A 26,713-nucleotide genomic window follows, 5' to 3' on the forward strand; every position below is an offset into this window, starting at 1 on the left:
GCCTGGTAATCTCCATATGTCGCAGGAGCAGCCCTAGAAAAGGCAAAAAAAAAAAAAAGAAAAAGCTATAGCTTTCATCACACTTAATGGAGACAAACTAAATATTTTATCCCCAAAATCAGGAATAAGGCAAAGATGTACCCTCTCTGCTATTAAACATCACCTTGAAGGTCAGAGACGGTGCAATTAAAATAGATAAATAGATAAACAGATAAATAAATAAATGTAAAGGCACACATATTGGAAAGAAAGAAGTAAAACATCATAAACAAATTTTTGTAAATATAACCTAATAGTAAATTTTAGCACGGTCACAAAATTTTATTTTATTATTTCTTATTTTTTTGTCTTTTTGCCATTTCTCGGGCCGCTCCCACGGCATATGGAGGTTCCCAGGCTAGGGGTCAAATCAGAGCTGTAGCTACCACCCTAAGCAAGACCCACAACAATGTGGGATCTGAGCCACGTCTGCAACCTACACCACAGTTCATGGCAAAACTGGATCCTTAACCCACTGTGCAAGGCCAGGGATCAAACCCGCAACCTCATGGTTCCTAGTTGGATTCATTAACCACTGAGCCATGACAGGAACTCCCACAAAGAATTGTGAATTAATACAGAAAAATTAAATGCTTTCCTAAATACTGGCACTTGGCAAAAAAAAAATTACAGGACAACAAAACTTGCAATATTACCAAGAAATATGAACTACTCTGGGAAAAATTTAACAAAATTTGCACAAGATCTATACAAAGAAAACAACAAACTCTGCTGAGAGAATTTAAAGATGATGCAAAAAATGAAAGGACATAACTACATGGATTATAAGAATCATATTTCTTACGCAGATAATTACCAACTTATTGGTCTAATATAGATTCAGTATAATCACAAATAGATTTTCAACAAACTCAGTAGAAAATGACTAGTTGATTCTCAAATGTATATGGGAAAGGGCCAACAGTCACAGAGATTTCTTAGAGAAACATAAGTTGCAAGTGTGACAGCACTAGGTATTAAGTCTTCCAGATTTAGAGAATTATTATACCTTATTTCAAATAGTATGTGGTAGCTGCATAATGGATAGATGTATAAATCAGAAGAACAGAATAGTTAGTCCAGAAATAGGATAATGCACATTAGGTTGACTGCTTGTCAACATAGGTGCCAAGGTATTTGAGAACTTCCTTTAGCATTCCTAATAGTGAAGACCTGCAGGCAGAATATTCTCTAAGATTTGTTTATATGAAATATGTTTTATTTGACCTGCATTCTCAAAAGTTGAAGAGAGAATAAAAGTTTAACAGGCTTTTTGTGTGTGCTTTCAATACTTTAAAGACACCATTCCTTTGGTTTCTGGCCTCTATTGTTTATAAGAAATCAATCTAGTTCATACTGTTTTGTTCTATAGTATGTCATTTTACTCTAGATGTTTTCAAACAGTTTAACTACATGGCTGAACCTTGCTTCATTTCCTAATTGCCCAGCTTTTCGCTATTCTCCTTATCTGTAAATTTGTTGTTCACCTAATTTGGTAAATTTTCATTCACTGTCTTTTTCATATTATTATAATTATTATTATTATTACTGTTATTTGCTCCTCTACTTTTTCTCCTGGGACTCAAATTAGGTATATAATAGATATTGTGATATTGTTCCACAAGTGATTGAGGCTATGTTTGCTTTTGATTAGTCTTTTTTCTGATTTCTTCACAGTGAATAATTTCTAGTGGTCTGTCTCCAAGCTCATTATCTCTTCTGTTACTACACTCTGCTATTAATCCTATCTGGTGATTTTTCTTGGGAGGGTACTAAATTTTCAACTCCAGAATTCCCCTCTACTGCCACTTTAAAAAAGTTTTTACTTCTCTGGTGAGAGTTCCTATTTTTTAATTTATTACAAGCAAATCTCCCTTTATATTATTGAACATATTTGTGATGCTTACTTTAAAATCCTTATGTACTAATTCAACACATCAATTCTGTTGAGGTTTGATTCCACTGACTGCCTTTTCTCTTGGACAAAAATCACATTCTCCCCTTTCTTTGGGTGTCTGTAGACATTTTTTACTATATCATGGACATTGTGATAATGTGTTTGTGGAGATTCTGAATTACATTGTCGCACTTTGAAGAAGGCTGATATTTTATTGCAATAGGCAGTTAACTTGGCTGAAGTCAAATAGTAAATCGTTCTTTTGTAATGAGTAACAGTTGAAATCTCTGCTCAGACCTTTTAAGTTTAGCTGGACTGCTTGAAAACTGAACCATGCAAGTCCAGATACCCTGTATCTTTTTGACAGATTATAACTGTTACCTCAGAAGTGTTGTTCAAAAAGGTTGTACTCCTTCATTACCAGAAACAATGATAATTCAAGTGGGAATGGTAAAAATGGTGCTGGAAGAACTGGATATCCATATAGAAAAAAATTAATCCCAAACACTACATCACAAAGAAATCAACACAAAATAGGTCAGAGACCTAAAGGTAAAAGCTAAAACTTTATATCATAGGAAGAAAATCTTTGTGACTTTGAAGTAGACAAAGATTTCTTGGGACACAAAACTCATGAACCATAAAATCAAAGATGGATAAATGGACATCATCAAAATTAAAACTTTTGCTCTTGAAAAGACATCATTTAAAAATAAAAAGGCAGGAGATCCCATCATGGTGTAGCAGAAACTAATCCGACTAGGAATCATGAGGTTGCGGGTTTGATCCCTGGCCTCACTCAGTGGGTTAAGGATCTGGCATTGCTGTGAGCTGTGGTGTAGGTCACAGACGCAGCTCTGATTTGCCATTGCTGTGGCCGTGGCATAGACTGGCAGCTGTAGCTCTGATTCGACCCCTAGTTTGGGAACCTCCATAGTCCACAGGTACAGCTTTAAAAAGCAAAAAAATTAAATTAATTAATTAATTAAATAAAAAGGCAAATCTCACAGTAGAAAATATTCTGAAGAAACCTAATTAACCGAGTACTTTTATACAGAATATATAAGGAACGTTAATATCTCAATAAAAAAAGACAAGTCACTTTAAAACTGGCAAAATATTTAAAGAGATACGTTATGAAAGATGCGAACACACAATAAACACAAGATGTAAGGTAATAAAACATGGCCAACATCATTAGACATCAGTAAAGTACAAGTTAAAACCACAATGTGGAGTTCCTGTTGTGGCACAGCAGAAAAGAATCCAACTAGGAACCATGAAGTTGCAGGTTCAATCCCTGGCCTCTCTCAGAGGGTTACTGATCTGGCATTGCCAAGAGCTGTGGTTTAGGTTGCAGACAGGGCTCAGATCTGATGTTGCTGTGGCTGTGGCATAGGCCAGCAGCTGTAGCTCCAATTGGACCCCTAGCCTGGGAACCTCCATATGCCACGGGTGCAGCCCTAAAAAACAAACAAACAAAAAAAACAAAATGAGATATAAATTTCCCAGAATGGCTAAAATTTCAATGATTGATAGTTCCAAGTGTTCACAAAGATGTTGAGAATTGCAATTTTCATACATTCCTGAAGGTAACATAAAATCATATAAATACTTTGGAAAACAGTTGACAGTTTCTTATAAAACTGAATGTATAATTACTGTATGACACAGCAATTCCACTCCCTAGGTATTTGGCCAACAACTACACACAAATGTTCATAGCAGCTTTATTCATAATAATTTCAATTTGGAAACAACCCAAATGTCAATCAACATATGAATGGATAAACAAATTGTAATGTATAAATAGATACAGAAATACTATAATACTGATATATACTAAAATATGAGTTAATGTGAGAAATATAATATTGGAAAAAATAAATACAAAATAATACATAGTGTAAAATTTCATTTATATGACATTAGAGAAAAGTCAAAATGAATCTGTAATGTCAAAAAGGCACATTAGTGATTACTTAGTGTTGGAGGTAAAGGGATAGAAAATGACTGAAAATAGAAAAGGTAATTTACTGGGATAAAGGGAGAGAATGTGGAAGAAACTGCATCTGAGAAGATACTGATCAAGAATTTTACAAAACTGGCCAAAGATAGCAAGCCATAATTCAATACTACCAAAGGATAAATAGTATACATTATAAAAATATGTAAATCTAGGCACACCATACTAAAACTACTAAAAATCAAAAAGGGAAAATCTTAAAGAGGTCAGTTTCTTTTAAAGGTATAAAAATAAATCTGACCCCTAACTTCTAGGAAAAAACAGTAGAGACCAGAAGATAATGGAATTACATCCTCTAAGGGATGGGAAAACTGAACTGTCAATCCATAACTGGGAAACTACACCTCATCAGTGAAGGTGAAATATATACTTTTTTCAAATAGGTGAAGAACTGTGAGAATCTGTCCTCAACAAATCCACATTAAAATGAATAGTGAAGGGCATTCTTTAAGCAAAATGAAAATGATCCCACAGAGGGCAAGTAGGATACACAGGAAGGAATGAAGTCACAAAAAATGTAAATTTACAATGATAACATCTCTGAAAATTCAAAATATCTAGAAAATTAAAATAGCAAAATATGAAAATACAAGAATAAATGTAAGGTAATAAAAGATTTGATAAATTAAGAATATAGAAGAGAATAGGAAATGAAATTTAAAAAAATCAGTCCAACAGAAGAAAGGAAAAATATCAGAATGAAGTGATGAAACAAACACTAAATGCTAAGTATGAGACAATGTATTTGCAATTATATTTATAATTACTAACATATTAATTATATTAAATTAGAAAGCGCCAATAGCAGGGGGTCTGATTTCTAACCACTTGACTTTAAAGAGACTCCAAGACCTCATTTCTCGTGGCTATATGCGTCTAAAACTTAAGTCTCTCAATTACAGAGACCTATCTCTTTCCTCTCAGTATAGCAGTTTGATCAGCCTATAGGCCTAATGCTCCTTTTTTCCAGCACTTTAATTGTTTCTGGACCCTAGAGGTTTTCCTTTTGTTATATATATAGGTTATCTTTTCCTCCATTATGCAGGAACAAGAAATCTTAACTACCCAGTATTTTTTTTTAATTTATGTCCCACCAAGCAAACCTAGTAGTCATTTCCATTTTAAGTACTTTATTGCTAATTACATATACACACTACTGTATGTGGAATGGATAATTATCAGGGACCTATTGTGTAGCATGGGGAAATCTACTCAGTATTCTGTAATAACCTATATGAGAAAAGAGAATAGATACATGTATATGTATAACTGATTCACTTTGCTAGTTTACACCTGAAACTAATACACCACTGTAGGTCAACTATACTCCAATAAAATTTAAATAAATAAAAAAAGTATTTTATTGCTAATTGCCACAAGGAAATAAATAGTGCCCAACAAAAGTAATAAAGATGTAGAATGTATTAGTTTCCTAGGACGTCGCTGACAAATACCACACAAACTAAGAGGTTTAGTAGTCGTGCTCGCTGATGAGTCTAGAGAAGAATCCCTCTTTCCCTCTTAGTTTCTAGTGGTTGCCAGCAATCCTTTGTGCTCTTTGCTTTACAGCTACATTAATTCCAGTTTTTGCTCCTATCATCATCACATGGCCAGAACCTTCCCTGAGTGTCTCTGTCCTCTGTTTCTCTGTATCTAAATCTCCTTTTTCTTTCTCTTATAAAGACACCAGACACTGCATTACAACTCACCCTAATAATATATCTGCAAAAACAATACTTACAAATACAACCTCATTCACAAGGGTTAGGACTTGAACATATGTTTCAGTGGAACACAATTCAACCAGAGACTGTCTCAAAATTTAAGAAAACTTAAGCTATACAAAGTTCTAATAATTCCTATACATGTTCTGCAGGTCTGGGTTTTTGGAAGTCCCTTGGGCCTCCTGTTTGCTTTATTTATCTCTGTGGTTAGTGCTCTTTAAATGAACCTAGCCCTCTGAACTGACAACTCCTATAAAGCCCTCTCCACAAAAAATTTCTCTTCCCAGGTAAAAGGCTTGATGGTGTAGTTAGAATAAATGCCTATCTCCTTGAAGACAAGGATCAAATCTTATAATTCCCTAAAACTAGAATGGGAACTGTTAGCAATAAAGTAGAGGCCACTTGAGTATACTCCTCCATCAGCTCCGTAATCTTTCTCAGGAGATCTCCTGATTAGGTGATTATCTTTTAACTGAGTTCCTATGCCATGTGAGAAAGATCTCAAGGCTTTTCCTAATACCCCACCACATCCTTGTTTTCCTCCTTCTGAGACTCTTTGATAGTTTCAAAATCTCCTAGAAGGCATTGATTAAACTTTCTGAAAGTAGCACCACTGTGCAGAACATGCATTAGTGAAATTGCTTGCAAGTCATCATGCTTAATTTTGCTTGGTATGGTATTCCCAAAGGAAATCACAACCTCTTTAAAAGAAGTACATGATTACAAATTCAAGAATGTAGTTCCCATCATGGCTCAGCAGTTAACGAACCTGACTGGTATCCATGAGGACGCAGGTTTGACCCCTGGCCTCACTCAGTGGGTTAAGGATCCAGCGTTGCTGTGAGCTGTGGTGTAAGTCACAGACGAGGCTTGGATCTGGCATTGCTGTGGCTGTGGCGTAGCCAAGCAGCTACAGCTCTGAATCGACCCCTAGCCTAGGAACCTCCGTATCCCGAGGGTGCGACCTTAAAAAGACAGAAGACAAAAAACAAAACAAAACTAAAACAAATTCAAGAACATAAATCAATTCTCCCCCAACATCCTTTTATCAGTTGGTTCTTATCTGTCCTCAGTTGTACATTTGATATTGTGCTCTTAAGTAAAAAAAAATTTTAGCTGATATATCTCTTCCAAGTTCTACCTTCCATTTTGTTGTGTCCTAAGAATTTTCTTATAAAAATTACTTGAAATATTCTAAAGTGAAAAAAATCAAGTAAAACTTCTGTGTATCTATCATACAGCTTAAGAAATAACACACTGCCAAATACAGTTTAAGCACTCTAATAATTCTTCCTTAATGACATTCTTCCTCTCTTCCTGCTCCCCCTACAAGTTCATACCACAATTTATCTCCATAACAAATTACTATCTGGAAGCTGATGTTTATGATCTCCACGCAGTTTTTACACATTTACTAAATTAACAGTGTTCTATATATCTTTAAACTTTAACGTGGTATTACACCTATTATAATAGATTCCTCTGAAATAGTTTTTTTTTTTTTTTTTTTTTGCTCAAACTATGATTGTGAGATTCATCATATTGGTTCCTGTTTCTCTGCTTCATTATTTTAATCCCCTCTTCACTTTTTCATTGAGAATATATGACAATTTTTATACTCATTTTTCTCCTGATGGACATTAAGAAAGTTTCCAAATTTTTGCAATTATAAACAATGCTGTCTGAACAATTCACTAATGGATCACAACTAGTTTCCCTCTTTTTTTAGGGCTGCACCCCAGCATATGGAGATTCCATAATCTATTAGCAGCTTATTGCTAATAGCCAAAACCTGGAAAGAACACAAATGTCCATTAACTGGCTAATGGATAAACAGATTATGGTACATATATATAATGGAATACTACTCACACACAAAAAGGAAGAGACTACTGATACATGCAACGACATGAATGACTCTTAAATACATTATGCTAAATGAAAGAAGCCAGACATAAAAGGCTGCATACTACAGAATTCCATTAACATGATGTTCTCAAAGTGCAAACAATAGTAGCAGATTACCAGATAAATGGTTGCTAGGGGATACATATGGTATCTGAGAATTGATGCTAAGAAGCATGAGGTAACTTTATAGACTTAGAGAAATAAGCTATCTTCACTATGAAAGTAGTTCACAACAGTTTACATTTGTCAAAACTCAAAGAACTATATTCTTTAAAAAATGAATTTTACTATATGTAAATTAAGCCTCAGACTTTTAAAAAAGCAGCAGCTAGAGGGTAGAAAAAAGACACATTACATACTAGAAGAAAGCTCAGAATGACTCCAAATATCTAACTAAAAACAGCATAAGTTGGAAAAAAATAGAATATTAAAGTGCTAAAAAAATTATTTATCCAGTTTAAAAATAAATCTCTCAAAAAGTTAACTAAATCCAATGTTCATTGCAGCACTATATACAATAGCCAAGACATGGAAACAACCTAAATGTCCATCAACAGAGGAATGGATAAACAAAATGTGGTATGCATACACAATAGAGTATTACTCAACCATTAAAAGGAACGAAATAACAGCATTTGCAGCAACATGCTTGGACCTAGAAATTATCATGCTAAGTGAAGTCAGACAGTGAGACACCAACAGTATATGCTATCACTTACATGTGGAATCTAAAAAAACGACACAATGAACTTCTTTGCAGAACAGATACTGACTCACAGACTTTGAAAAATTTACGGTTTCCAAATGAGACAGGTTAGAGGGTAGGGGGATCTGCTGGGGGTTTGGGATGGAAATGCTATAAAATTGGGTTGTGATGATCATTGTACAACTATAAATGCAATAAAAGTCAGAGTAATTAAAAAAAACTTTACTTCAATTAAAAATTAATAAAATTAAATTTTAAAAAATGAAAAAATTTAACTAAAAATATTTTCAAATTAAAAAAATTAACAGAATTCATTATCAACAAGCCATACCGTAAGCAATGTTAAAGGAAGTTCTCCAGGAGTTCCCATCGTGGCTCAGTGGTTAACGAATGCAACTAGGAATCATGAGGTTTTGGGTTCAATCCCTGGCCTCGCTCAGTGGATTAGGAATCCGGCGTTGCCATGAGCTGTGGTGTAGTTTGCAGATGCGGCTCGGATCCTGCGTTGCTGTGGCTGAGGCATAGGCCAGCAGCTACAGTTCCGATTAGACCCCTAGCCTGGGAACCTCCATATGCCGCAGGTGCAGCCCTAGAAAAGACAAAAGACAAAAAAAAGAAAAAGAAAGTTCTCCAGACTGAAGAAAACTGATGAAAAATTGGATCTACAAGAAGAAATAGAGTGCCAGAAATGGTAAGATATAAATAAAATGAAATTGACTTTATTCTCATTTGCTTAATTTCATTAAAACCTCCTCACAAAGAGCAGGATACACAGGTGTTTTCTATCAAATATTTAACAACAACAACATAAATATTGAAAGATTTTGTATAGGATTGATCCTATACAAAATCTTTCCATATAGAAGAACACTACACATCCCAGATCACATATAGAAGTCAGACAGCACTGCCCTAATGCTCAAATCAGAAAATCAAAATATAGCAAGACCAAACTCCCTTATGAACACTCTAAAGAAAACAATTTTAAGATCAAATTAAAAGACATAAAAACAATCATGGTATACTATGTTCATGGATGGAAAGATTGAATACTGTAAAGATGACAACTATTCCCAAATTAATATGCATGGTCAAAGCAATTCCTATCAAAACCCCCAAAAGATTTCTCATGGTATGTAATGAACTGAGTACAAAACCAAATAAGGAGGATTTACGGGTCAAGAATAAATAAGAGAACAACTTGGTATAGGGAGTAGGGGAAGCACTTTAACCTACTTAATATTGTCTTACTTTAGAGATAAGTGAATGAAAACAATGTGTTTTGTTATATGAGCAAGATGAGACAAATGAAACAGACTGGAAAAGCTCAAAAGCAAAAGCAAATATATATACACAGAAACCATGTGGGAACATGACGTTATCCATTCAGGGAGGAAGGGATGTCCTATTTCAGAGGCTGACAAATTTTTTCTATTAAGGGCCAGACAATCATATATTTGGCTTTGAAGCCGATATAGTCTCTTTCACAAGTACTCAATTCAGAACTTGTAGCACAAAAGCAGCCAGAATCAAGTAAAGGAAGGGAGGTGCCTGTGTTCCAATAGAATTTTATTTACAAAAACAGATGGTGAGCTAGTTGTTTTCCAAATACCAACAAAACAAATTTTTTTGTCTTTTTAGTGCCCCACCGGCAGCATATGGGGGTTCCCAGACTAGGGGGTCAAATCAGAGCTGTAGCTGCCAGCCTACGCCACAGCCATAGCGACGCCAGAGCAACTTCTGTGACCTACACAGCAGCTCATGGCAGATCCCTAACCCATTGATGGAGGCCAGATACTGAACCTGTGTCCTCATGGGTATTAGTCATATTCATTTCTGCTGAGCCACAACAGGAACCACAAAACAAAAAAAAATTTTTTTCGTCTTTTCTAGGGCCACACTGGAGGCATATGGAGGTTCCCAGGCTAGGGGTCTAATCAGAGCTGTAGTCGCCGGCCTATGCCAGAGCCACAGCAATGCAGGATCCGAGCCGTGGCTGTGACCTACACCACAGCTCATGGCAATGCTAGATCCTTAACCCACTGAGCGAGGCCAGGGATCGAACCCGCCACCTCATGGTTCCTAGTCGGATTCATTAACCACTGAGCCTTAGCAGGAACTCCACACAAAACAAAAAATTTTAAAGCCATTTCTCACATTACAGATAAAACAAAGTTTCAGGTTAACTAAAATAGTAATGTGAAAAAAATAATGCTCAGTGACCTAAATAATATTCAGGACATGCTAGAGGAATTTCACAATAATAATTATCTTAATATAAGACATATAAAAAATTAAGGCATATAAATTATTTTAACTGTTGATGTTGATCAAGAATTTTCCTAATTTTTTATGTTAATTCAAAAAGATAAAATCTTGCCAATTTACTTCTTGTATGCGTGTATGGCCATATCTTCATCTGTGAATTACCTTCCTATAATTTTAGAAAGCATTTCAGTGACTTCTCTAAAATTCTTAACCCAATATTCATTTGAAAGTTGTGCTACCCCAGACAAAGAAACACAAATATTATATATCGCTTAAATGAAGAATTTAAAAGAAAAAAAAAAAAGTTGCAAATGAACTTACTTACAAAACAGAAAGAGAATCAAAGACAGAAAACAAACTTGAGGTTACGAAAGGGGAAAGGATTGGAGGGAGAGATAAATTAGGAGGCTGGGATTGACATATACCTAGTACTATATATAGAATAGATCAACAAGGACCTACTGTATAACAGATGGAACTATACTCAATGTAGTAAGTTCTTAGGGAAAAGAAAAGTATACTCAGTTTTACACATATATATAAGCTGATAGATCAGTTATATATATAAGTGAACCACTATGCTCTACATCTGAAACTAACATGATATTGTAAATCAACTATACTTCGATAAATACATCCACAAAAATAAAATATTCAGAATACTCAACATTTAAAAAAGGTTGTACTAAGACAACTGCTTCAAACTTCTCAAAGCCCACTTCTTCAGACCAAGACTTTTTTAAAAAAATTTATTGAAGTATAGTTGATCTACAATGCTTTGTTAACAGAACAAGTCTGAATTCAGAAACTGAATGAAATTTAAATTATTTATTTATTTATTGTCTTTTCAGGGCCTCACCTGGGGCATATGAAGGTTCCCAGCTAGGAGTCAAATCAGAGCTACATCTGTGGCCAACACCACAGACACTGCCAGATCCCAGCCATGTCTGTGACCTTCACCACAGCTCAAGGCAAGGCAGGATCCTTAATCCACTGAGTGAGGCCAGGGATGGAACCCGTGTCCATGGCTACTAGTTAGATTCGTTTTCCCTGAGCCACAATGGGAACTCCTAAATTACATTAATTTTTAGAAGTAAAACACTTAGCTGCTTTGGCTGTTGGGGAAGAAATGGGAACACACTTTTGGAAATATCTACAGATATCCATACTTCAGAGTGGTCTTTAAAACTCCCTGAAATCGGAGTTCCCATCGTGGCTCAGTGGTTAATGAATCCGACTAGGAACCATGAAGTTGCGGGTTTGATCCCTGGCCTTGCTCAGTGGGTTAGGGATCCGGCGTTGTCATGAGCTGTGGTGTAGGTTGCAGACGCGGCTCGGATCCCCGCGTTGCTGTGGCTGTGACATAGGCCGGTGGCTACAGCTCCGATTGGACCCCCAGCCTGTAATCTCCATATGCTGCGGGAGCGGCCCAATAAATGGCAAAAAAACAAAAACAAAACAAAAAAAAACTTCCTGAAATTTATATAACGTGTGTGTGTGTGTGTATGAGTGTGTCATATTCTATACAAAAGCTCCAGGTTTTTCTTTTATCTTAAAAGGGACGATGATCCCTGCATCGAAGTTAAGAATCTATGTTCCAATGTTTTGGACACAGAGGACATCTTGTTGAATTATCAGATTGGAAAGAAAATGGAGGATTTTCACAGTCATAGACAGGGGATATAGAAAAGATGTCCATTTATACCGCAAAACTCCTTAAATGGTTCTGAATATCAATTTCAAATTCAAAACCTGGGGGTGGGGTGCGGGGAGTCAGACTGTAATACACGTAGAAGGTTAATGAAAGGAAGATTTTTAAATCAATAGTTGTTTTTACATTTCCGATCAAGCCTGAGTCTGACTATCCTCCAACAGACCTATTGACTTTACTCTGCTGTCTGGACGGGGAATTCATAACACCAACACGAAATGTCATGTGTCAACACGATCCGACCAAGAGCAAAATAATCCTATTCTCCGTATGAATCCATCCTCACTCAGGGTCAGCAGCTAGGACAAGAGCTTACATTACTGCAGCGCTTTATAACGCGCTTCAGGTTGCTCAGGAAAGTTTCCACAGACAAGGGCTCGTAGAAAGCTCCTGATGGCATCGGTGACAGAGACGAGGACAGAACAGGAAAGGCCAGGGAGGAGGGAAGTATGCTTGGGGAAGGTGGAAGCACCGCAGAGTCGGGAGGGTTGCTCCCGCGGAGGGAAGGAAACTGAGGAAGCCCGCTCCTGAAAGAGGGACGGGAGCGTCAGGAGAAGCCTCTTTTCGGGGGCGACGGGAAAGGGGCGGGCGCGTGGCCTCGGAGACGCGACAAAAACCACTTGAGAGAAGAACCTAGAGGCTGCGAGGAGGCGAACCTCTGTCACGCTTGCCTCAGGGAGTGAAGCAGCCCCGCTGAAGTCCTCATCTTGAGGCGGCCTCTCTGACTCAGCGCCCCCTCACCTCGTCCGCCCTTTTCACCTTTCTCCCTCCAGGGTCGCTCACCACCGGGTTTGGGGCTCCAGGAAGACGCCCCGCTCCCTTCTCCACCTCACGAACTCGACGCGCCACAAATTCAAATGCGACCTCCAGAGTCTCGCGGCTCCGTACGTCTTCCAGCGTGAAGGACAGATGGACCAATCGAAGTCCAGCGGACCACAGACGTAGAGGGCAGTGGGCGGGGCGAAAGGGTGGGGCGGGACCAAACAGCGTTGCCAAGACGACGGCTTCCGGGTGGGAGGGATGTGTGACTTACTGCGGGAAGGCGAGGCTCCGCGGGAAAAGAGGCCTTGTTAGAGGCGCGAGGTAGTTTGGGGCTGAAGCCTTCTGCTCAAGAGTAACCTTAGGCCTGTGTTGTGGTCACGCCAGCGGCCTCCGTTTCCTTTAGCCTTCTCCCTCACCAAACGACTTTCCTGTCCAGTTATAAAATGCAAGTTGTTTCCCCAAGGTAAGCGTGTAGTGGTAACCACCCCCTTCTTATCTAAGGGGTAAAGGAAACCGTCCACTCTCTCACACAAGGAGCGGGTAGTAAAAGAAGAAAATGGTGAAAATTTGGTTCTCTAAACATTCAGTAATTTCTTAACCGTGTGAATGTTTTGCTGCGCTAAACACATTTTATAGTCTTTACATAGTGCGGGTAATTTGAGTTACAATTAAATTTAAAATTCTAGTTCTTTCGGACCCTCATGTTTCATCTGACTGAGTAGCGAACAAAGACCTGAATTTTAAAGTTTTCTGTAACAGTCTCAGAATTTCTCTAATTTAAGTCCTTAATTTCTCCTAAATCTGAGGGTAGATGGTAAAATGAGCAGGTGCTTTGAGCCCAAATCATTACAGGAATTGAGCTAATTCAGCTGAGGCTTATTCTTTCTTAGAGAATCTCTTGCATCTAAAATAATTGAAACCAGATGCTAGACATGGCGTCTTTGGTTCAATGTCTATCTCTTTTGATGGTAATGATCTCACACAAGTCTCTTATTTATGGAAGAAAGTAACTTTGTTGAAATGATGAAGGAAAAAATAAGGCTTTAAAAAAAACCCCAAAATTTGGAGCTTTGAAACACATCTTTTAACAAACCATAAAAGTCGGTGTTAAATGCTTATCACCAGAATCTAAGAGAAAACTTCAGCAGAACTTATCTGCTTATCAAGAAGAATTTCTTCTTTTAGACTTAAGACAGGGATGCATTTATGAAAGCTTAGGTCTACGTGTTTAGTTTCCTGCCAACCTGATTCTTAAAATTCCATCTTCAAAATTCCCAGCTAATGAGCACTTCCTCAGCCTCAAGGTTAGAAATTTCATTAAATAAAAAATTAAATACATTAGAATACTTAGGTATGAAACATTAATGAACTGAGTAATACATTCTTCAGAAGAAGCAGCACTTAAGAAAACACAGGCCACCTGCATTGTGGAGCCATTTAACATGATGAGATTTGATAGATAGGCAAGAGATCAAAAAATGGCTAGATTTCAAAAGACAATGTTCTGTGAATTGCTTATTGCCCTCAGTAGTCCATTTGAAAATAAAACCAACTCTTAGCAGAGGCCCAAGAGGCCTCAGAGATGAACCAGACCATCCTTTGGATGTCAGTATTGTACTGAACAAAGTTAGTTACACTGTTATTTATCTGCAGGATAAATATCCTAAGTTTTATAAGGACTTGGGCCATTAATTTAAAAATGTATCATGATTTTAGAGTTTCGAAAGCAGAGAAAGGAGACTTGAACCTAAATTAGATGTTCTTGGGAAAAACGGTGTTCCCTCTAGTAGCATTTGACTTTGTACACTCCATTCCTCTCTTGTAAATGACCTCTCCCATCTCCTTGGTTGAGTGTTACTTATCCTTCAAAAATCAGGTCAAATTGAATTTTTTGAGGTATAACCCATAGTCAACTCCCTCCCTCCAGAACACCTATAGAATTATAAATGTACTGTTTATTTGGCTTTTGTATATATAGTTTTAAGCCTGTTAATGCTTTAGGCCTGTTAATGTTTTTATCATTTATGTTGATGAGTGTACACATAGTTTGCCTCATCTTTTAGATTCTAAGTTACTTAGAATTGTATTTACCACTCTACCTGGCAGAATGATCACATTTGATGTAGGAAATGCCTAAGTTAAGATTGATATTACATATACTTGGTAGCTGTATTAGTTTGCTGTGTTTGCCATAACAGAGAAACCATAGCCTGGGTGCCATAAACAACAGAAATTTATTTTCTCACAATTCTAGAAGCTAGAAAGTTCAGTATCAAGATGTCAGCAGAGTTGATTTCATTCTGAGGCCTCTCTCACTGACATGTAGTTTTGCCTTTGTCTTTACACGTCTTTACTTCATGTACCTAGACATCTGTGTCCACATTTTTCATAAAAGGGTGTCAGTCATACTGGGTTAGGGCCCATCCTAAAGACCTCATTTTAGCTTAGTTATCTCTTTAAGACCTTATCTCCAAGAATGGTTGCATTCTGAAGTACCACAGATGAGGACCTCAGCATATGAATGCCCCTGCTGCCACCCGCACAATTCAGTACATAACAGTAGCCAGCTCAAAAAGCAAAGGTGATTGGTAGCTTTTGTCTGTCATCTTGAGAACTCTCATCTTTACACTTATATATAATATAATTGTGTATGTCTGATTAGTGAAAGTAATAAGGAATGGTAGAGCCTATGGTAAATTGGAGAATATTTGCTCAGAGATGTTAAAATTTCTAAAAAAACCGAAAAACACAACACATACATACATACATACACCCAAGCACACCAGCACAGTGCCAGACCATCCAAACTAACAAACAACAGCAACAACAACAATAAAAAAAACCAAAAACAGGCTGATTAGTTTTGGCTCATAGCGAGCTGGTTTCCAAAAACCACCAGCGTATTATTTCATTTGGAATCTATATAACCTTTTAAGTGAACACCAGACATTTTAAGTATGTTTTTGCATATCCAAAGACATTTTCCCCAGACCCTACTGGTTCACATAACTTTTTTATTGAGTACCTGCAATGTTGAAGGAACTGTACTAAGGGCCTTACTGAGGTTAAAATCCATAACTTTGGCCACATATATCCAAGAGTTACAAGGACATCCAGTTTTTGAGATAATTTATTAAATGCATAACCATGCACAATTTAGAGTTTTTTAAGTACAGCTTTATCCTGTAAATAAATTAGAACTCTGAGAATAATTCTTTTTCAGATTATGTGCTCTTATAAAGCTAAAGCTCTGACCTTAAGTAAATGTGGAGAGAAAAGGAATGATATACAAAAATAATTATAGTTTAAGATAAAAATGAGATCGTAAGAGAATTATAAAGTGCTATGGGAAATTAGAAAAGTAAAAGATTTCTTCCAGGTTGGTGTGTTACAAAAGGTGTTTAATGCAGTTAGAATTAATCTCTCTCAAGGCACTTGGTACTTCTAATATAGCATTAATCAGTTTGGTTTATGTTAGATATTTGCTTATGCTCATATCTGCCCCCCAGTACAATCTAAATACCCAAGATTGTTTTAATCTTTATATGCTTCAGTCTAGTGTTGCTCAAAAGTATCAGAGTCACCTGGGGAACTTTGTAACAATAAACTTTTCTCAATCTAGCTCTGTAGATCCTGATTTAGTAGGCCTGGAGGAGTGGTAGAGGATCTCTGTTTTTAAAAGGTTTCTTCCACTTAATGATTCTGATTATCAGCCCCACTTAGAACCTTCTGCCCTAGAGCACCTGGTATATGGTATGCTCTCAATAAGTTCTTGTCACATTAAATGAGCAGAGCTGTGATTTAGTAAGATTTATAAGGGTCCTTTGTGTAGGATAAATTAGAGTGGAAAATATCCTAGAGGCAAGGGAGTCCTATTACTAATGTCCCACTAAGATGTGAAGCAGTCTTAAAGTAGGGGAGAGGCCATAGGAAAGGAAAGAAACATTGAAAAGGTAGAACCTATAAAATTAGAGGAAACCTGATATAATGTACTAGTTCCCAAAGCAGTGTGCTAAGACTTAATATGGAGTGTTTATTTATCAAGCAGGTTGCTGGACTCTATGTATGAAATTTTGTTTGGTTGGTCCAGAGTGAAACACATGAATGTGCATTTTTAACAACCCTCACCCATGATTAGAAAAGATTAATGAAACCAAGAGCTGTTTGGGTTATTTATTTTTGAACCAAATAATACATTTTTTTTTCATTTTGAAAGGTTTTTTTTTGATGTATAGTTGATTTACAATGTTGTGATAATTTCTGCTTACAATAAAGTCTTTCAGTTATACACCTATACATAGCCATTTTTTTCAGATTATTTTTCCATATGAGTTAACACAAGATGTTATACAGTTCCCAGTGCTATACAAAAGGTCCCTGTTGACCATCCATTCTGTGTACAGTAGTGTGCATATCCTAAACCCAAACCCCCAATGCATCCCTCCCCCCACCTGTCCCTTTTGGGAAGGGTAAGTTTGTTTTTGAAGCTTGTATGTTTCTGTTTTATAAATAAGTTCATTTGTATCTTTTTTTTTTTTTAAGATTCCACATATAAGTGATATAATGACTTTTGTCTTTCTGTTTGATATATTTCACTTAGTATGATAATCTCTAGGTCCTGCCAGGTTGCTGCAAATGGCATTATTTCATTCTTTTTATGGCTGAGTAATAATCCATTGTATGTACCACGTATTCTTTATCATTCATCTGTTGATGGATGTTTAAGTTGCTTCCATGTCTTAGCTTTTGTACATATTGCTGCGCTGAACATTGGGTACACGATCCTTGGATCCTTTTCAAATTATATTTGTTTTCCAGATTTTTTGGCGGGGGAGAGATTTTCTTTTTGTCTTTTCTAGGGCCACACCCACAGCATATGGAGGCCCCCAGGCTAGGGAGCTGTAATCGGAGCTTTAGCCACTAGCCTGTGCCAGAGGCACAGCAACGCAGTATCTGAACCAAGTCTGCAACCTACACCACAGCTCACGATAATGCCGGATCCTTAACCCACTGAGTGATTGAACCCGCAACCTCATGGTTCCTAGTCGGATTCATTAACCACTGAGCCATGATGGAAACTTCCGGTTTTCCAGATTTATGCCCAGGAGTGGGATTTTGCTAGATTTGTAGTAGTTCTACTGCTAGCTTTTTGAAGAACCTCAATACTTTTTTTTGCAGTGGTTGTGGCAGTCTACATTCCCACCAACAGTGGGAGGGTTCTCTTTTCTCTGCACCCTCTCCAGCATTGATTTTTTTTTAGAGTATTTGATGATGGCCTTTCTGATTGGTGTGAGTGATAGCTCATTTTAGTTTTGATTTGCATTACTCTAATAATTAGTGATATTGAGCATTTTTCTTGTGCTTTTTGGCCAGCTGTATTTCTTCTATGAAGAAATGTCTATTTAGATCCTCTGACCATATTTTGACTGGGTTTTTTGATATTGCACTGTGTGAGTTGTATATTTTGGAAATTAATCCTTTGTTGGTCACTTCATTTGCAAATATTTTCTCCTATTCTGTGGGTTGTCTTTTCATATTCTTTGTGGGGGATTTTGTGGGGTTTTTTTTTTTTTTTTTTTTTTTTTTTTTGCTGTGCAAAAGCTTTTAAGTTTAATTAGGTCCCATTTGTTTATTTTTGTTTTTATTTTCATTACTCTAGGAAGTGGAACCATAAAGATATTGCTGCAATTTATGTCAATGAATGTTCTACCGGTGATTTCCTCTAAGAGTTTTATAGTATCTGGTCTTAGATTTAGGTGTTTAATCCATTTTGAGTTTATTTTTGTGTATAGTGTTAGAGAGTGTTCTAATTTCATTCTTTTACATGTAGCTGTCTAGTTTTCATAGCATCACTTATTGAAGAGACTGTCTTTTCTCCATTCTATATTCTTGCCTCCTTTGTCATTGATTATGATTGTAGGTACATGGTTTATTTCTGGGCTTTCTATCTTGTTCCATTGATGTATATTTCTGTTTTTATGCCAGAGCCATACTGTTCTGATGACTATAGCTTTGTAGTATAGTCTGAAATCAGGGATTCCTCCAGCTGTATGTTTCTTTCATAGGATTGCTTTGCTTATTCAGGGTCTTTTGTGTTTCCATACAAATTTAAAATTTTTTTGTTCTAGTTCTGTGAAAAATGACATTGGTAATTTGATAGGAATTGCCTTGACTCAGTAGTTTGCCTTGGGTAGTGTACTCATTTTAACGATATTGATTCTTACAATCTAAGAACATGGTATGTCCTTCCTTCTCTTTGCATCATCTTCACTTACTTTCAACAGCATTTTATAATCTTCAGAATACAGATCTTTTGCCTCCTTAAGTAGGTTTATTCTTAGGTATTTTACACTTTTTGATGCAGTGGTGAATGGGATCATTTCCTTTGTTTCTCTAGCATATGTTTCATTGTTAGTGTATAAAAATGCAAGAGATGTGTGTGTTAATTTTGTATCCTGCAGCTTTACAGAATTAATTGATGAGCTCTTTATGATTTTCTATGTATAGTATCATGTCATCTGAAAACAGTGGCAATTTTACTTTTCTTTTCCAGTTTGGATTTCTTTTCTTTTTCTTCTCCAATTGCCATGGCTAGGAATTCCAAAACTATGTTGAATAAAAGTAGCAAGTGAACATACTTGTCTTGTTGCTGATCTTAGCAGAAATACTTTCAGCTCTTCACCATTGAAAATGATATTATCTGTGGATCTATCATTTATGGATTATATTACATTGAGATAAATTCCCCCCATATCCACTTTAAGGAGGATTTTATCATAAATGAGTGTTGGATTTTGTCAAAAGCTTTTTCTGCACCTGTTCAGGTGATCATGTTGTTTTTATTCTTCTGTTGCTTAATGTTTTGTATGACACAGACTGATTTGAGGATATTGAAGAATCTTTGTATCCCTGGGATAAATCCCACTTGATCATGGTATATGATTTTTTTAATGTTTTGTTGAATTTGGTTTACTTGCGTTTTTGTTGAGGATTTTTGTATCTGTATTCATCAGTGATATTGATGTGTGATTTTCTTTTTTTAAGGTATCCTTGTCTGATTTTGGTCTTGGGGTGATGATGGCCTCATAGAGTGAGTTTGGGAGTGTTCCTTCCTCTGCAGTTTTTTGGAGTATAGCAGAAGGATGGATGTTAACTCTTTTCTAAATGCTTGATAGAATTCACCTGTGAAGCCATCTCGTGCTAGACATTTGTTAGAAGTGGGTTTTCTGTTTTTTCTCTTTTTGCTTTTTAGGGCCACACTCACGGCATATGGAGGTTCCCAGGCTAGGGAGTCGAATTGAAATTACAGCTGCTGGCCTATACCACAGCTCAAGGCAATGCTAAATCATTGACCCACTGAGTGAGGCCAGGGATCAAACCCACATCCTCAAGGATTATAGTTGGGTTTGTTACCACTGAGCCACAGAGGGCACTCCTTTTTGTTGTTGTTATTAGAAGTTTTTAAATCACAGTTTCAATTTCAGTACTTTTGATTGTTCTGCTCATATTTTCCATTTCTTCCTTGGTCAGCCTTGGATGATTGTACCTTTCTAAGAATCTGCCCATTTCCTCTAAGCTGTCCATTTTACTGGCATATAGTTACTTGTACTATACCCATGATCCTTTGTATTTCCATGGTATCAGTTAGAACTAACTTCTCTTTTTTCATTTCTCATTTTATTGATTTGAGGCCTTTCCCTTTTTTCTTTCTTTCTTTCTTTCTTTCTTTCTTTCTTTCTTTCTTTTTTTGTTAGGGGGTCTTATCAGAGCTACAGCTGCTGGCCTACGACACAGCCACAGCAACTCCAGATCTGAGCCACGTCTGCAACCTACACCACAGTTCACAGCAATGCTGGATCCTTAACCCACTGAGCAAGGCCAGGGACTGAACCCGCAACCTCATGGTTCCTAGTCAGATTCATTTCTGCTGCGCCATGACGTGAACTCCTCCCTTTTTTATTGATGGGTCTTGATAGGTCTTTTGTTGATCTTTTCAAAGAACCAGCTTTTATTTATTTATTTATTTATTTATTTATTTATTTATTTATTTATTGCTTTTTAGGGCCACACCCGTGACACATGGAGGTTCCCAGGCTAGGGGTCTAATTTGAGCTATAGCTGCAGGCCTATGCCACAGCCACAGAAATGCCAGATCTGAGCCATGTCTGCGACCTACACCACATATCATTGCAATGCTGGATACTTAACCCACTGAGTGAGGCCAGGGATTGAACCCAAAACCTCATGAAAGAACCAGTTTTTAGTTTTCATTGATATTTTCTACTGTTTTCTTCATCTCTGTTTCATTTAATTCTGCTCTGATCTTTATGATTTCTTTCCTTCAGCTAACTTTGAGTTTTGTTTGTTCTGCTTTCTCTAGTTGCTTGAGGTGTAAGGTTACATTGTTGGTGATTTTTCTTATTTCCTGTTGTAAGCTTCTGTTGCTATAAACTTAGCTCTTGGAACTGTTTTTCCTGTGTCCCATAGGTTTTGGATCATTGTGTTTTCATTCTCATTAATCTCTACCTATATTTCTATTTCATTTTTGATTTCCTTTAGTGATCCATTGGTTGTTTAGCAGCGTATTATTTAGTCTCCAAGTGTCTGTGATTTTTTGCTGCTTTTTTCTTGTAGTTAATTTCTTATAGCAATGTGGTCAGAAAAGATGCTTGATATGATTTCAAGTTTCCTAAATATACTGAGGCTTGATTTGTGGCCCAAGGTATAATCTATCCTAGAGAATGTTCCATGTGTACTTGAGAAGAATGTGTATTCTAATGTTTTCAGATGAAATGTTCTGTAAATATCAAGTCCATCTGATCTAATGTATCATTTAAGGCCTGTATTTTCTTGTTGGTTTCCTGTCTGGATGATCTGTCCATTGCTGTAAGTGGGGTGTAAAGTCCCTCATGATTATTTGTTATTGTCTAGTTCTCCTTTTAAAAGATAGTGGTTGTGCCCATGGCACATGGAAGTTCCTGGGCCAGGGTTTGAACCCATGCCACAACAGTGACCCTTTTTATTTTGACTGTGCCCATGGCATGGGGAAATTCCTGGGCCAGGGTTTGAACCCGGGTCACTGCAATGATGGTGCCTGATCCTTAACCAACTGTACCACAAGCAAACTCCCTCAATTTCTCCTTTTATGTCTATCAGCAGTTGCCTTATATATTGAGGTGCTCCTATGCTGGGTACATATATATTTATAATTGTTCTTCATGGAGTGTTCCTTTGATCATTATATGGTGTTTTTCTTTGTCGCTTATAACCTTATTTATCTGAAAGTCTATTTTGTCTGAAATGAGTATTGCTACTCTAGCTTTCTTTTGATTTCTGTATGCCTAGAATAACTTTTTCCATCCTCTCACTTTCTGTCTGTATGTGTCCCTGGATCTGCAATGGATTTCTTGTAGACAACATGTATACGGGTCTTATTTTTTGTGTACATGCAGCCATTCTGTATCTTTTGATTGAGGGATTTAATCCATTTACATTTAGGGAAAATATTGATATGTATGTTCTTACTGCCATTTTGGTAATTGTTTTTTATTTTTATTTTGTCTTTTGTCTTTTTTAGGGCCACAACTGTGGCATATGGAGGTTCCCAGGCTAGGGATCCAATCAGAGCTATAGCTGCCAGCCTATACCACAGCCAGAGCAATGTGGGATCTGAGCCATGCCTGCAACCTACACCACGGCTCATGGCAATGCTGGATGCTTAACCCACTCAGTGAGGCCAGGGATTGAACCTGTGACCTCATGTATACTAGTCGGGTTTGTTAACCTCTGAGCCATGACAAAAACTCCCATTTTGGTAATTGCTTTGTATGTGGTTTTTATAGCCTTTTTTCCTCCTTTCTTCTTTTGTTCTGTGCTCTTGTGGCTTGATAAGTATCTTTAGTTTAGTGTTTCTATTGCTTTTTCTTAATTGTGTATCTCTTGTAGATTTTTCTTGTGTGTGTGATTACCATGAGGTTTTGACAAAGCAGTCTATATACACAGAAGATTGTTTTAAGTTGCTGGTCTCTTAACATCAAATGCTTTTTCAGTAGCCTGTAATTATACTCTTCTCTTCTTGGAATTACTGATTGGATATCATATTTGTGTGTGAATGATTTCCTACTTTAATTATATATTTCCTTTACTGGTGAGCCTTTTCTTTTGTAACATTGTTATTTCTAGTTATAGCCTTTTTGTTTCTGCCTAGGGAAGTTCCTGTAGCATTTGTTGTAAAGCTAGTTGGGTGCTGCTGAACTTGTCTGTAAAGCTTTTTATTTCTCCATTGAATTTGAATAAGAGCCTTGCTGAGAAGAGTATTCTTGATTATAGACTTTTCCCTTTCACCACTTTAAATATATTGTTCCACTCACTTCTGGCCTCAGAAAAGTCAGGTGATAACTTTACAGGTTTTCCTTGTATGTTATTTGTTGCTTTCCCCTAGTTGCTTTTAATATTTTCTCTTTGTCTTTAATTTTGATTGATTTTATTAATAAGAGTCTTGTTTGTTCCTCCTTGTGTTTATCCTGTATGAGACTCAACTGTGCTTCCTAGACTTGAACTAGTGTTTCCTTTCCCATGTTAGAAAGTTTTCAGCTATGATCTCTTCAAATATTTTCTCAGGCCCTTTCCCTGTTTTTCTTCATCTGGGACCTCTATAATGCAGTCGTTGGTGTGTATAATGTTGTTCTAGAGGTCTCTTATTAGACTGTTCTTATTTCTTTTCATTCTTTTTTCTTTATTCTGTTCCACATGAGTGATTTCTACTCGTCTGTCTTCTACCTCATTTATTCATTCCTCTGCCTCATATATTTTGCTATTCATTGTTTCTTGTGTATTTTTCACTTCAGTTATTATATCGTTTATCTCTGCTCATTCTTTAATTATTATTTCTTGTTAAATATTTCTTGTAATTTCTCAATCTTTGCTTCCATTTATTTTCTGAGATCAGATCTTGAATCATCCTCCTGTCATTAAAGTCTTTTTCATGTAGGCTTGCTTATGTCCACTTCACTTAGTTGTTGTTCTGGAGATTTGTCTTATTTCTTATTTTGAAGCATATTTCTCTGCTCTTTCATTTTGTCTAGCTTTTTGTTTGTGGTCTCCTTTCTGTAGGCTGCAGGGTTGTATCCACCCTTGCTTCTGGTGTCTACCCCTGGTCAGTGTTTTTGGTCCAGGACTTGTCCTGGCTTCTGATGGCAGGGAGTGGTACCTGAGTGCTGGTAGATGGAGCTGGGTCTTGTCCCTCTGGTGGGCAGGGCCATATTGAGGGGTTGGATTAGAGGCACTTGTGTGCCTCAGAGGACTTTCACAGTCTTTTGATGGGTATGTCTGTAGTCCCATCCTGTTGGTTGTTTGGCCTGAGGCTTCTCAGCCCTGGTGCCTGCAGGGTATTGGGTGGGGCCAGATTTTTTTTTAAAATGGCAACCTCCAATGAAGCTCACACCCAAAATTATTCCCTCAGACCTCTGCCTCCACTGTACAGCCACCACAGTGACCTGTGGCCTTTGCCTCCCCATGACACTTTTCAAGACCCTCAGGTTGGTCTGGCCTAGATTCTTATGGAGTCCCTGCTTTGTCCTGGGACTCAGTTCACATGAAATCTTTTGTGTACCCTCCAAGGGTGGAATCTCTGTTTCCCCCAATCCTGTGAAACTCCTGCACTCAAGGCACACTGACCTTCAATGCCATATGCTCCGGGGGCTCCTCTTCCTAATGCCAAACCTCCAGGCTGGGGGACCTTATGTGGGGTTCAGAACTCTCACTGCTCTGGGAGAGCTTCCGCAACATAGTTATTTTTCATTCTGTTAGTCTCCCACCCAGTGGGTATGAGTTTTGTTTATATCATGAAAGTGCCCCTCCTACTGTCTTGTTGTGGCTTCTTATTTGTCTTTGGGTGTAGGATATCTTTTTGGTAGTTGCCAATCTATTTTGTCAATGGTTATTCAGCATTCTGTTGTGATTTTGGGTTTTTGTGAGAGGTGATCTAGTTACAACTGATGTCAGAGAATTAGAATCATAAGAGAATACTGCAGACAGTGATATACAAACAAATTGGATAACCTAGAAAAAATAGATAAATTCTTAGAAATGTACATCTTCTACAACTAAATCAGGAAAAAAAATAATCCAAATGGACAAGTTTTTAGTACTGAAATTGAATCAGTAGTTAAGAAATGTTCAACAAACAGAAGTCCAGGATCTCATGGTTTTACAATGGAGTTATGCTAAACATTAAAGAAGACTTATACCCATCTCTCTCAAACTATTCCAAATAAATTGAAGAGGAGGGAAAACTTCCATACTCATTCTATGAGACTGGCATTACCATGTTACCAAAACCAAGCAAAGACACTACAGAAAAAGAAGTTACAGGCCAGTACCCCTGAGGAACATAGAAGCAAAAATCCTCATCAAAATATTAGCAAACTAAATTCTAGAATATAAAAAGGCTCATAAGCCATGATCAAACAGGATTTATTCTTCTGGTATAAGGATGCTTCAGTATCCACAAATCAATCAAAGTGATGTACCACTTTAACAAAACATAGTAGAAAGAGCACATTGAAATTTCCGTAAATACAGAAAAAGCATTTGACTAAATTCAACATTAGTTTATGAAAAATTTTTTTTCTGGAATTCCCAGTGTGGCTCAGCAATAACAAACCTGACTAATATCCATGAGGATGCAGGTTCAATCTCTGGCCTTACTCAGTGGCATTGCTGTGAGCTGTGGTGTAGGTCACAGACCCATCTCGGATCCCGTGTTGCTGTGGCTGTGGTGAAGACCGGCAGGTGCAGCTCCAATTCCACCCCTAGCCTGAGAACTACCATATGCCTCAGATGCGACCCTAAAAAGCAAAAAAAAAAAAAAAAAAAAAAATTGTTCAACAGTATTGGTATAGATAGAACATACTTAAATATAATATAGACCATTTATTACAAATCCACAGCTAACATCATACTCAATGTTGAAAGCTGAAAGCTTTTCCTCCATTATCCAAAACAAGACAAGGATGCCAATTCTCACTATTTCTCTTTAGTATAGTATTGGAAGTCCTAGCCAAAACAGTCAGAACAGAAAAAGGAATAAAGGGCATCCAAATTGGAAGAGAAGTAAAACTCTTACTATTTTCATTTAATATGATTCTGTGTGTAGAAAAATTAAAAGACTCCACCAAAAAAAACTATTAGAACTAATGAATTAAATAAAGTTGCAGGATACAAGGTTAATATATATTAATCTGTTGCTTTTCTCTACATTGATTAACTGTCATAGAAATCACAAAATAATCCCATTTTACAATGACATCTAAAAGTTAAAGTACCTAGGAATAAACTTAACCAAAGAACTCACAGACCTGTCTTCTGAAAAGTGTAAGACATTGAAGAAGGAAATTCAAGATGATACAAATAAATGGAAAGTTTTCTTGTGTTCATGGATTGGAAGAATTAATACTGGTAAAATGTCCATACCCAAAGCATTCTATACATTTAGTGCAATCCTTATCAAAATACTCATTACATTTTTCACAGAATTAGGATAAATAATCCTAAAATTAATAGGAAACCACAAAAGACCTGGAATAACCAAAGCAATCTTGAGAAAAAAAATAAAGGTACAGATATCTGACTTCAAACTATACTCTGAAGCAAAGGAATCAAGACAGTGATA

The 26,713-nt window shown here is 36.9% G+C and overlaps 1 long non-coding RNA gene across 1 annotated transcript in view; it reads left to right on the forward strand.

Moving 5' to 3' along the window:
- Positions 13,263-26,713, forward strand: part of LOC110261269 — a 178,324-nt gene continuing 164,873 nt past the window's right edge. The window contains exon 1 of the long non-coding RNA XR_002345305.1: positions 13,263-13,504. This is a non-coding gene — a long non-coding RNA (uncharacterized LOC110261269). The remainder of the gene's footprint in view (positions 13,505-26,713) is intronic.

The sequence above is a fragment of the Sus scrofa genome, chromosome 6 (genome assembly GCF_000003025.6).
Source record: "Sus scrofa isolate TJ Tabasco breed Duroc chromosome 6, Sscrofa11.1, whole genome shotgun sequence".
In the NCBI taxonomy this organism is placed as follows: Eukaryota; Metazoa; Chordata; class Mammalia; order Artiodactyla; family Suidae; genus Sus; species Sus scrofa.